We start from the raw sequence: 9757 nt of genomic DNA on the forward strand, positions 1-9757 counted from the left end.
TATGGAGGACATCATGCAAATTCTGCATTGATGGTAATGATCGCAGAAAAGAAAAAGTTCATTGTTGTTACAGGCACCGCTCCAGCCAAGACAATCACTGAGTCGCACCTTTATGAGTAACAAGTCAAGATTAGAGTGGTGCTGGAAAAGCACAGCAGGTCAGGCAGCATCCGAGGATCAGGAAAATCGATGTTTAGGGCAAAAGCCCTTCATCAGGAATGAGTAACCCCCACTCTATCACATTGCCAGGGACTTGCTCATGGTAATTCAATAGTAAGCATCATTCTCAGTCTCTCTGGTACTCAAACTGTCCAGTGGACTGGAATCTGGATAATATCCAGTCTTGGGCTGACAGGTAGTGAATAAATACTAGCAAGAATGAAATGATCAAGGACCACAGTCAGTGAACCTGGGCCATGAACATTATGTACCATCATCATTGAATAGCAACTTCATCTGATCATGAAGTGCATCTGGCCAATCATTTAACTTCTTTCGGGTAGAGTGACCCTAATGATTTCTGTCCTTGATGATGATGGCTAATGTGTGAAAATTGCTACAGGTGATTTGGTGGTGAGAGAAGCCAGTTGGTTGTGTGTGTGATAGCACTTCCAGATATAAAGGCAACTTTTGTCAAATAAATGGATGAGAAAATTAATTGAAATAATTACAACTGACTTTCAGGAAATGCACTTGTAAAGGACCGCCTATGGTTGAACCCCTGACTGAGTTGAATATGCAGTAATTCTGGAAGTAAATGAAACTCTGTCATGACTTACAATGACAATGATTGATTGATTGATTGTCACGTGTACCGAGGTACAGTGACAAACTTTGTTTACGAGCAGTACAGGCAGAGTGGAAGGAGGCGAATGTTGTTCCTCTTTTCAAGAAGGGTAATCCCTGGCAATTACAGACCAGTCAGTCTTACATCTGTGGTCAGCAAAGTTTTGGAAAGAATTCTGAGGGATAGGATTTATGACTATTTGGAAAAGCATAGTGTGATTAAAGGCAGTCAGCATGGCTTTGTGAGGGGCAGGTCATGCCTCCCAAATCTTATTGAGTTCTTTGACAGGTTGATGAAGGTCGAGCAGTGGATGTGGTGGATGTGGACTTCAGCAAGGCATTTGATAAGATTCCCCATGGTAGGCTCATTCATAAAGTCTTCGAGTAAAAAGTGAGGTCTGCAGATGCTGGAGATCAGAGCTGAAAATGTGTTGCTGGTTAAAGCACAGCAGGTCAGGCAGCATCCAAGGAACAGGAAATTCGACCTTTCGGGCCAGAGCCCTTCATCAGGTTTCCCGAAACATTGAATTTCCTGTTCCTTGGATGCTGCCTGACCTGCTGTGCTTTAATCAGCAACACATTTTCAGCTCATTCATAAAGTCAGCAAGTATGCGATACAGGGAGATTTGGCTGTCTGGATTCAGAATTGGCTGGCTGACAGAAGGCAGAGAGTGGTTGTAGATGGAAAGTATTCTGTCTAGAGGTCAGTGTTGAGTGGGGTCCCGTAGGGCTCTGTTCTTGGGCCTCTGTTCTTTGTAGTTTTTATAAATGACTTGGATGAGAAGGTTGAGGGCTGGGTTAGTAAATTTGCAGATGACACAAAGGTTGGAGGTGTCGTTGATAGTATAGAGGGCTACAGCGTGATACAGACAGGATGCAGAGCTGGGCTGAGAAATGGCAGATGGAGTTCAAACTGGATAAATGTAAAGTGATGCATTTTGAAAGCTCGACCTCAAATGCTGAGGATAGGATTAAAGACAGGATTCTTGGCAGTGTGGAGGAACAGAGGGATCTGGGTGTGCAAGTACATAGATCCCTCAAAGTTGCCACCCAAGTGGATAGGGTTGTTAAGAAAGCATATGGTGTTTTGGCTTTCATTAACAGGGGGATCAAGTTTAAGAGCCGCGAGGTTTTACTGCAGCTCTACAAGTCCCTGGTGAGACCACACTTGGAATATTGTGTCCAGTTCTGATCACCCTACTATATGAAAGATACAGAGGCTTTGGAGAGGGTGCAAAGAAGGTTTACCAGGGTGCTGCCTGGACTGGAGGGCTTGCTTGATGAAGAAAGGTTGAATAAGCTCAGACCTTTCTCTCTGGAGAGAAAGAGGAAAAGAGGAGACCTGATCGAGGTATACAAGATATTGAGAGAAATAGATGGAGTCAATAGCCAGAGACTTTTCCCCAGGGCAGGATTGACTGGTATGAGGGGACATAGTTTTAAGATATTAGGAGAAAGGTATAATAGGGATGTCAGAGGAAAGTTCTTTACACAGAGAGTTGTGAATGCATGGAATGCGTTGCCAGCTGTGGTGGTGGAAGCAGAGTCATTAGGGGCGTTTAAGCGACTGCTGGACATGCACATGGACAACAGTGAATTTAGGGGTGCGTAGGTTAAGTTATTTTAGATTAGGAATAAACCTCAGCACAATATTTTGGGCCAAAAGGCCTGTTCTGTGCTGTACTTTTCTATGTTCTATGTTCTATCATAGTCAACAAGGATGTACAGAACAAAAAGACTTAGACAAAGGCATACAGGTTACATTGCAGAGAGTATGCACTGGGTGAGATCAACATTAGCAAGATCAGCAATAGTTGAGGCCAGAGAGGTCCACTCATCATTCTAATAACGGCTGGGAAGAAGCTGTTCCTGAACCCGCTGGTGCATGTGATTAGGCTTCTGTATCGTCTGCCTGACAGAAGAGGTTGTAGGAGATCATTACCGGGGCAAGAGGGGTCTTTGATGATGTTGACAGCCTTTCTGCAGCAGCGAGCCATGTAAATCGAGTCCCTGGATAGAAGGTTGGCCTTTTTGATGATCTGGGCTGTGCACACCATCATTTGTAGTTCCTTAAGGTCCTGGGCAGCTAAGTTGCCATTCCAGGCTGTTCTGCTCCCTGTGGTGCATCTGTAGAAGTTGGTGAGGGCCCTTATGGATGTGCCAAATTTCCTGAGCTGCCTGAGGAAGAAGAGGTGTTGTTGTGCCTTCTTGACGTCGCATATACATGACAAGTCCAGGACAGATTGTTGGCTATTGTCACTCCGAGGAACTTGATCCTCTCCACCCTCTCAACATCAGTTCTGTTGATGTAGATGGGGGCATTTTTCTTTCTGCAGTCAATGATCAGTCCTTTAGTTTGGCCAACAGTAAGAGGGAGGTTGTTCTCATTACAACATGTCACTAAGCCCTCTATCTCCATCCTGTATTTTGACTCATCTTTGTTAGATATCCATTCCATTATGGTGGTATCATCAGCAAACTTGTAGATGGTATTCATTTGGAATTTGGCAACACAGTCGTGGGTGTACAGGGAGTATAGTAGGGGGCTGAGGACACATCCTTGGTGGGGGGGTCTCACAGTTTCGAGTGTTATTGTGGAGAAGGTACAATTATTTATCTTCACTGATTGCAGTGTGTGGGTCAGGAAGCTGAGAGTTCAATTGCAGAAGGTGGAGCTGAAACCAAGGTCACGGAATTTAGAGATTAGTCTGGAAAGGATAATGGTGGTGAAGTCAATTATTTTGTTATAATTTCAGCGTAATTTGAAAGCTCCAAAACAATTCCTCTTTGCTGGCCCGTGGTCATTTATTAATAATAGGGTAGGCAATCTGTGTATACATTTTATTACAGATTTAACCAAAGCCACTGGGTTCATCCATCATCTTCTACACCACTTTGATCAGATGGATTCACCTTTCTCCTCAGGAAACTGATAATGAAAAGCAACTGTTAGTATGCAAGTGCTTGGGTTGAGCAAAAGCGTCAATTTACTTGCCAACTTTACTAAAAATAAAGCTTTATTCAATGCTGTGGTCAAATCTGAGAGAAATTAGTTTGTAATTTTTGGAACTGTATTTGACAAGCCACAGTTTGTTCAAGTGATATCTATAATGTGCTTGTATTTCTAACATGATTGACATACTGTAGCTTTTGGCCTGGTACACACTAACGTTTTCATCTGATAGGAAGCTGTAACTGTATAATAATATTCAGAATGATCACCTCTCCCACACTGAATCCACTATAAACCACGCAGTGGCAATTTTGTTAAGCCCAGCTGATTGGCCTCCCATTGAGAGACTCATAAAAGTTTATATTTTCTTTTTAATTATTACTACCTGACTGCCATTATTCCATCACATGTAATTTACATTTTTGTGCCAATACCAACATAAGTTACTTCATCAAATTTATTTCGCATAAATCCCAAACAGTAATTATGGGCAAAAAAGACAGATTACTAAATCTAACTATATTCCAATTAACAAATGTAAAGAAATACTCAGCAAACAGCTATGGCTGTTAATGCAGTTCTATCTAACTCGTTTAATAATCTTATACTCCAGTAAATTCCAAGCTTCAAACTACAGTCAGTCCTTCTATAGGGAGGGTCCAGATCCAGAACACATAGGTTTAGGGTGAGAGAGCAAAAATTTAAAAGGGACCTCAGGGGTAACTTTTTCACACAGAAAGTGGTGTGTGTATGGAATGAGCTGCCAGAGGAAGTGGTGGAGGCTGGTCTGGTTACAACATTTAAAAGGCAGCTGGATGGGTATATCAATAGGAAGGGTTTGGAGGGATAATAGGGCTAGATTAATTTAGGATATCTGGTCAGCATGGACGGGTTGGACTGAAGGGTCTGTTTCCATGCTATACATCTCTATGACTCAATGATGTGATGGTTTTCCCCCCGCTTTGTAGAAAAATCATGCTTTACAGACAGCGCTTAAAATGTTGGCGATGTAATCACATTACAGTCAACACAAGTTTGCGCTTTAGGTACAGTGTCCGTAATTTGTCAATCACGTTACAGCGGATTTGCGTTAATGAAATGCACGTTACAGCAGAATGCCTTGTGATTTATACACTTTATAAGAATAAACAGGCTGCAAAAAGATGATTATTTGAATTCTTTAGCGGATTGAAAAAAGATCACTCACTTCCAGAAAACATATGGAACCTTCAGAATGATGTTGACTAAATAGGCATTCAGAATCATAAATTCAAATTCGTTCGCAATGATCATGCCTGTATAAAATTCCAAAGATAAGAATGCCACCATCAAGAATGTTTAGATTCCCTACAGCATGGAAACAGGCCCTTCGGCCCAACCAGTCCCACACCAACCCTCCAAAGAGTAACCCACATAGACCCATTTCCCTCTGACTAATGCACCTAACACTACAGGCAATTTAGAATGGATAATTCACCTAACCTGCACATCTTTGGACTGTGGGAGGAAACCAGAGCACCTGGAGGAAACCCACGCAGACACGGGGAGAATGTGCAATCTCCACACAGATAGTCCCCCGAGGCTGGAATCGAACCTGAGACCCTGGTGCTGTGAAGCAGCAGTGCTAACCACTGAGTCAAAGTACCCACTTGATTTGGAAAAAGGGGTTTGAACTGGTGGAGTTCACATGGCAAAATGACGATCTATTCTCGAAAGAAGAACTGTGAATGCTGGGAATCACAACCAAGAGCAGAAATTGCTGGAACATTCAGCCGGCCTGGCAGCACCTGTGGAGGGAAAACTGTTCTGGTGAAACAGGACTTTCATTTTTTCGCATGCTGTGCTGATTATGACTGATCACAAACACTGAATTTTCAGTATGTTCCATCCTTTGCAAAACTAGATAAAAACGAATGCTAAGAGAAGTCAACCCAAGTATCTGTTGATGTTTTTGTTAATATTCTAGAAGACCTTGAGAAAAGATAATCACAAAACATCAGCATCATCTGTGTTGTGTCTCTCTGGTATGGGTTCACTCTGAAATCTACAAGGGTAGCAAAAGTGATAGAGTCTTTTACTTCATAGATGGTGGACGGAGTAAAAATCTATTTCTGAGCTGGACCAAGCTGGATACAGTAATTCCAAAGCTTGAGTACAGAAATAGAGAAAATTAAAACTATAATTACAGCACCCGAAAATCTCAAGATTGGACTGCACCTTCTCCAAATGAATAGTGAAAATGTAGAACAAGCTCAAAGCCAAAATTAGTTAATCCTGAATTATCTCCTTTTTGAAGAGAACTGGATGAGCATCACCTTGAAAATAAAAAGTAACAATCAAACATTGTGTAGCATATTGTGGCCCTATACTATTGGGGCTAGGGAAGTGCTGCTTCCAAGGTAGTTACGAGTTGAGAATAAATGCGATTGGATACTGGTTCAGCCAAATATTGTGAGTTGGTGCTGCTTCAGGGTGAAACCTAACTGCGTGCAAGGCAATTGTTCCTAATGGCACAGAGAAGGTTTGAAATTAGCTTCTTGGAGCTTTAAAGGTTGGTTACTCTTCCCACCAACATGTACCAGGAAGCTCTGTTGCATGGTTTTACATGTGACGCATACTCATTTCAAATTCCAGCTTCCCAGAATTAAATTCCTCTTCCCAATTAAGTTCTCTGTGAACAAGCAATAGTTGCCCTCCAATTTCTGAACATGTAAGAGACATTTGTATTTCCATAGCACCTTTCTTAACCTCAGGATGTCCTAGAGCAATTAGTAGCCAAAAGCGGATTTTCGATTTGTAGCCATTATGTTTAATGTAAGAAAAACAGTGGGCTATTTGTGTACAGGAAACATCTGCTAAACTTTCTATTAAACAGTTCATGGATTACTCAAGTTGTTAATAGTGCAATTAAACAGACTATTTGTCCTTTCCAGATATATTGGCCACAAAGATTTATGTGGATTAATCATGGGCTCGTTCATTAACTGATTCACAAACTCTCAGTTTAGAAAATATTCTAAGGTTCTGAAATGGATACTTTGGAGACGTACTATGTAAAGAACTGCAAATATTCAGCAGGTAAAACTGAGTATTTATATTGACAGCCTATATGATAATTAGGAGGTAAAAACAATGACTGCAGATGCTGGAAACCAGATTCTGGATCAGTGGTGCTGGAAGAGCACAGCAGTTCAGGCAGCATCCAAGGAGCAGCGAAATCGACGTTTGGATGCTGCCTGAACTGCTGTGCTCTTCCAGCACCACTGATCCAGTACATGATAATTATCCAATGTTAGCCCATAAAACATTGGATTCAGGTTTTGAACTCCTATCTCTTGTAAATGTCTCACCAGAACTTAAAGTTTTGCCAAAAAGAAATTAAAATTGTGTCTTGCAAATGCATTATTATGATTTCTTGGCTTGTATTAATGGGCCCTCAGCTAAAGAGCAGTCAGCATTTGAACAGGGATCTCATCCATCCTCAAGTAAGGAGACCAAACCTGGATATAATACTCCATGTGGTCTCACTAACGCCTTAGGTAATTGTAACAACACTTCTATGATCCAATCCTTTTGCAAAAAATGCCTGGATTCCATTTGCCTTTGTTATTACCTGCTGTACCTGCATACCCACCTTCTGTGATTCATGCAGAATCCTTCTGCGCTGACCTACTTTGCATTGACTTCCCATTTAAATAATCATTTGCCTTTTATTTTTCCAGCCAAAATGGACAACCTCACACTTATCCGCATTAAACTCCATCTGCCCGGTCTGGCCCGTTCTCCTGGCCTATCAAGCTATAAACTCTTTATCTCCTCATCACAGCTTGCTTTCTCACCTATTTTAGTATGATCTGTGAATGTTATTCTGTTACACGCTGTCCCTGCTTGCAGATCATTTATAGAGTGTGTAAATAGTTGAGGGACCGTGAACTGAACTTTGTGGCACCCACTAGTTACAGTTGAGCTATCCAGAGAAGGACCTGTTTATCCTGACCCTCTACTTTCTATCAGTCAGCAAATGCTCTACCCTTAACTCCTTGGTATCTAATCTTCTGGATCAGTCTTTTATGTGCCACCTTGTCAAATGTCTTCTGGAACTCTAGATATACCACATCCACCGGATCCCCACTATCCACTTTGCTGGTGACATCCTTAAAGAACTCCAGCAATTTTGTCAAGCATGATTTTCCCTTCATGAAACTGTGCTGACGTTGGGGAACTGAGCTCCCCAGTGGAGACAGAGATGTGTATAATATCAAACATTGGTTGAGTGAGAGGGGAAAGACCTAAAAGGGACCTAAGGGGCAGCTTTTCACGCAGAGGGTGGTACGTGTATGGAATGAGCTGCCAGAGGAAGTGGTGGAGGCTGATGCAATTACAACATTTAAAAGGCATCTGGATAGGTATATGAATAGGAAGGGTTTGGAGAGATATGGGCCAAATGCTGGCAAATGGGACTAGATTGATTTAAGATATCTGGTCGGCATGGACAAGTTGGACCGCAGGGTCTGTTTCCGTGCTGTACATCTCTATGACTCTATGAGTGTTAATTCTGTGAATTTTTATTGCAGGACTTCTCTCCATGGGCTCCAGTGAGATATCTCTCACAATTCTTCAATGCTTACCTCATTGTGTATGTACCATAATTCTAAGGCACTGATCTCATGTTATCATGTGCTTGCTAATAATGCAAATGCTCATAACTGTTAGAAACTTCTGGTTGTCACCAGCACAACCAGATCAGTCACTGCATGCCGGGAACCACGTTTCACATTTGCCAAATGGGACAAATTGACCGGAAGATGGCTGTCAGTTTGCAGACACGGACCTCAAGGTCCTGGTGAGTGGCTGGTGGAGGAGAGACCAATGGTCTTTCCAAAAAAAAACACCACAGTGCCTGAACCGGCCAACCTGGTCAGAAGTCACCACTCAAAAAGAGAGTGTGTGGAGACAAAGTGCCCAGCAGTACAGGAAGGAAGTCAATGACTTTCTGCTCTCAGCAAGGGTAAGTGCCGCCATCTTCTCTCTTTGCTACCTCACACTCACTCTAACTCTGCCACTGCACCCATCTGCCACCAAGGCTTATTCTCTGCCACCTCATATGGCACACATCTTCCTTACATCACTGTCAACCATCACTCCCTCCCCTCTCATGTCATGCCCCAATGTCAATACCCATTTCGCAGCTCATATTCTTCCTTGTTCCCTGAAGCCTCTTCTCCATGAAGAGACCAGCCCCTCAGGACACCATCTCTTCCTCCAGCTCTGAGGAAGCGGCCAGCAAGGCTGCACCTTGCTCCAGCTTATACCCTGACACCTCAGGGGGTAGCTTAGCTTGAGTGGAGTTGGTGAATCCATCACTGGCACATCTCCACAGCTAATCAAGGAAGAAATGCCCTTGCTTGGTGACATTTATAGGCCTGTCAGGGACTAAGTTCCTGCTACACCCCAGGCAGGAGATGACTATTCTGCATCGACATCCTTCCTCTACCAATGTTACCACTCCCTTGGTCTTTTGCTCTGGGCACTCTCACTATCTGTTCCACTTACTGCTCCTCCCACTTTCTCTATATATACAATACCCACAATTATCCAGCTCTTTTCAGTTTTCAAGCAGAGCTATATCGGGCCGGAAAATGGAACTGTTTCCCTCTGCACAGATGCTGTCAGACCATTTGCATTTCTCCTGGATTGTCTGTTTTTGTTTCAATTCTGTATTGCTCAGGCAGTACAGTTATTACGTGGTTTGGAAGTACGAATATTTCTACATCTCTAAGCCCCCAAGATTTTGTTCTGTAGTTTTATTTAAACACTATTTGTGATTAACAAAAACTCTTCTGGATGTGATGAAAGTCTAGTTATAGATCAATCTACTCAATTGCCATTTTTTCCATTGTTCCTGAAGCTGGTCTTGACAACTTATGTTGACTGAAGACTTCAATCTTGCTTATTCTTGGCCTCAACAGCTATAAAATGTCAATTTAAGCTAAAGCAAAGTAAAGCCAGCCATTGTTG

The sequence above is a fragment of the Hemiscyllium ocellatum genome, chromosome 4, assembly GCF_020745735.1.
Source record: "Hemiscyllium ocellatum isolate sHemOce1 chromosome 4, sHemOce1.pat.X.cur, whole genome shotgun sequence".
NCBI lineage: Eukaryota > Metazoa > Chordata > Chondrichthyes > Orectolobiformes > Hemiscylliidae > Hemiscyllium > Hemiscyllium ocellatum.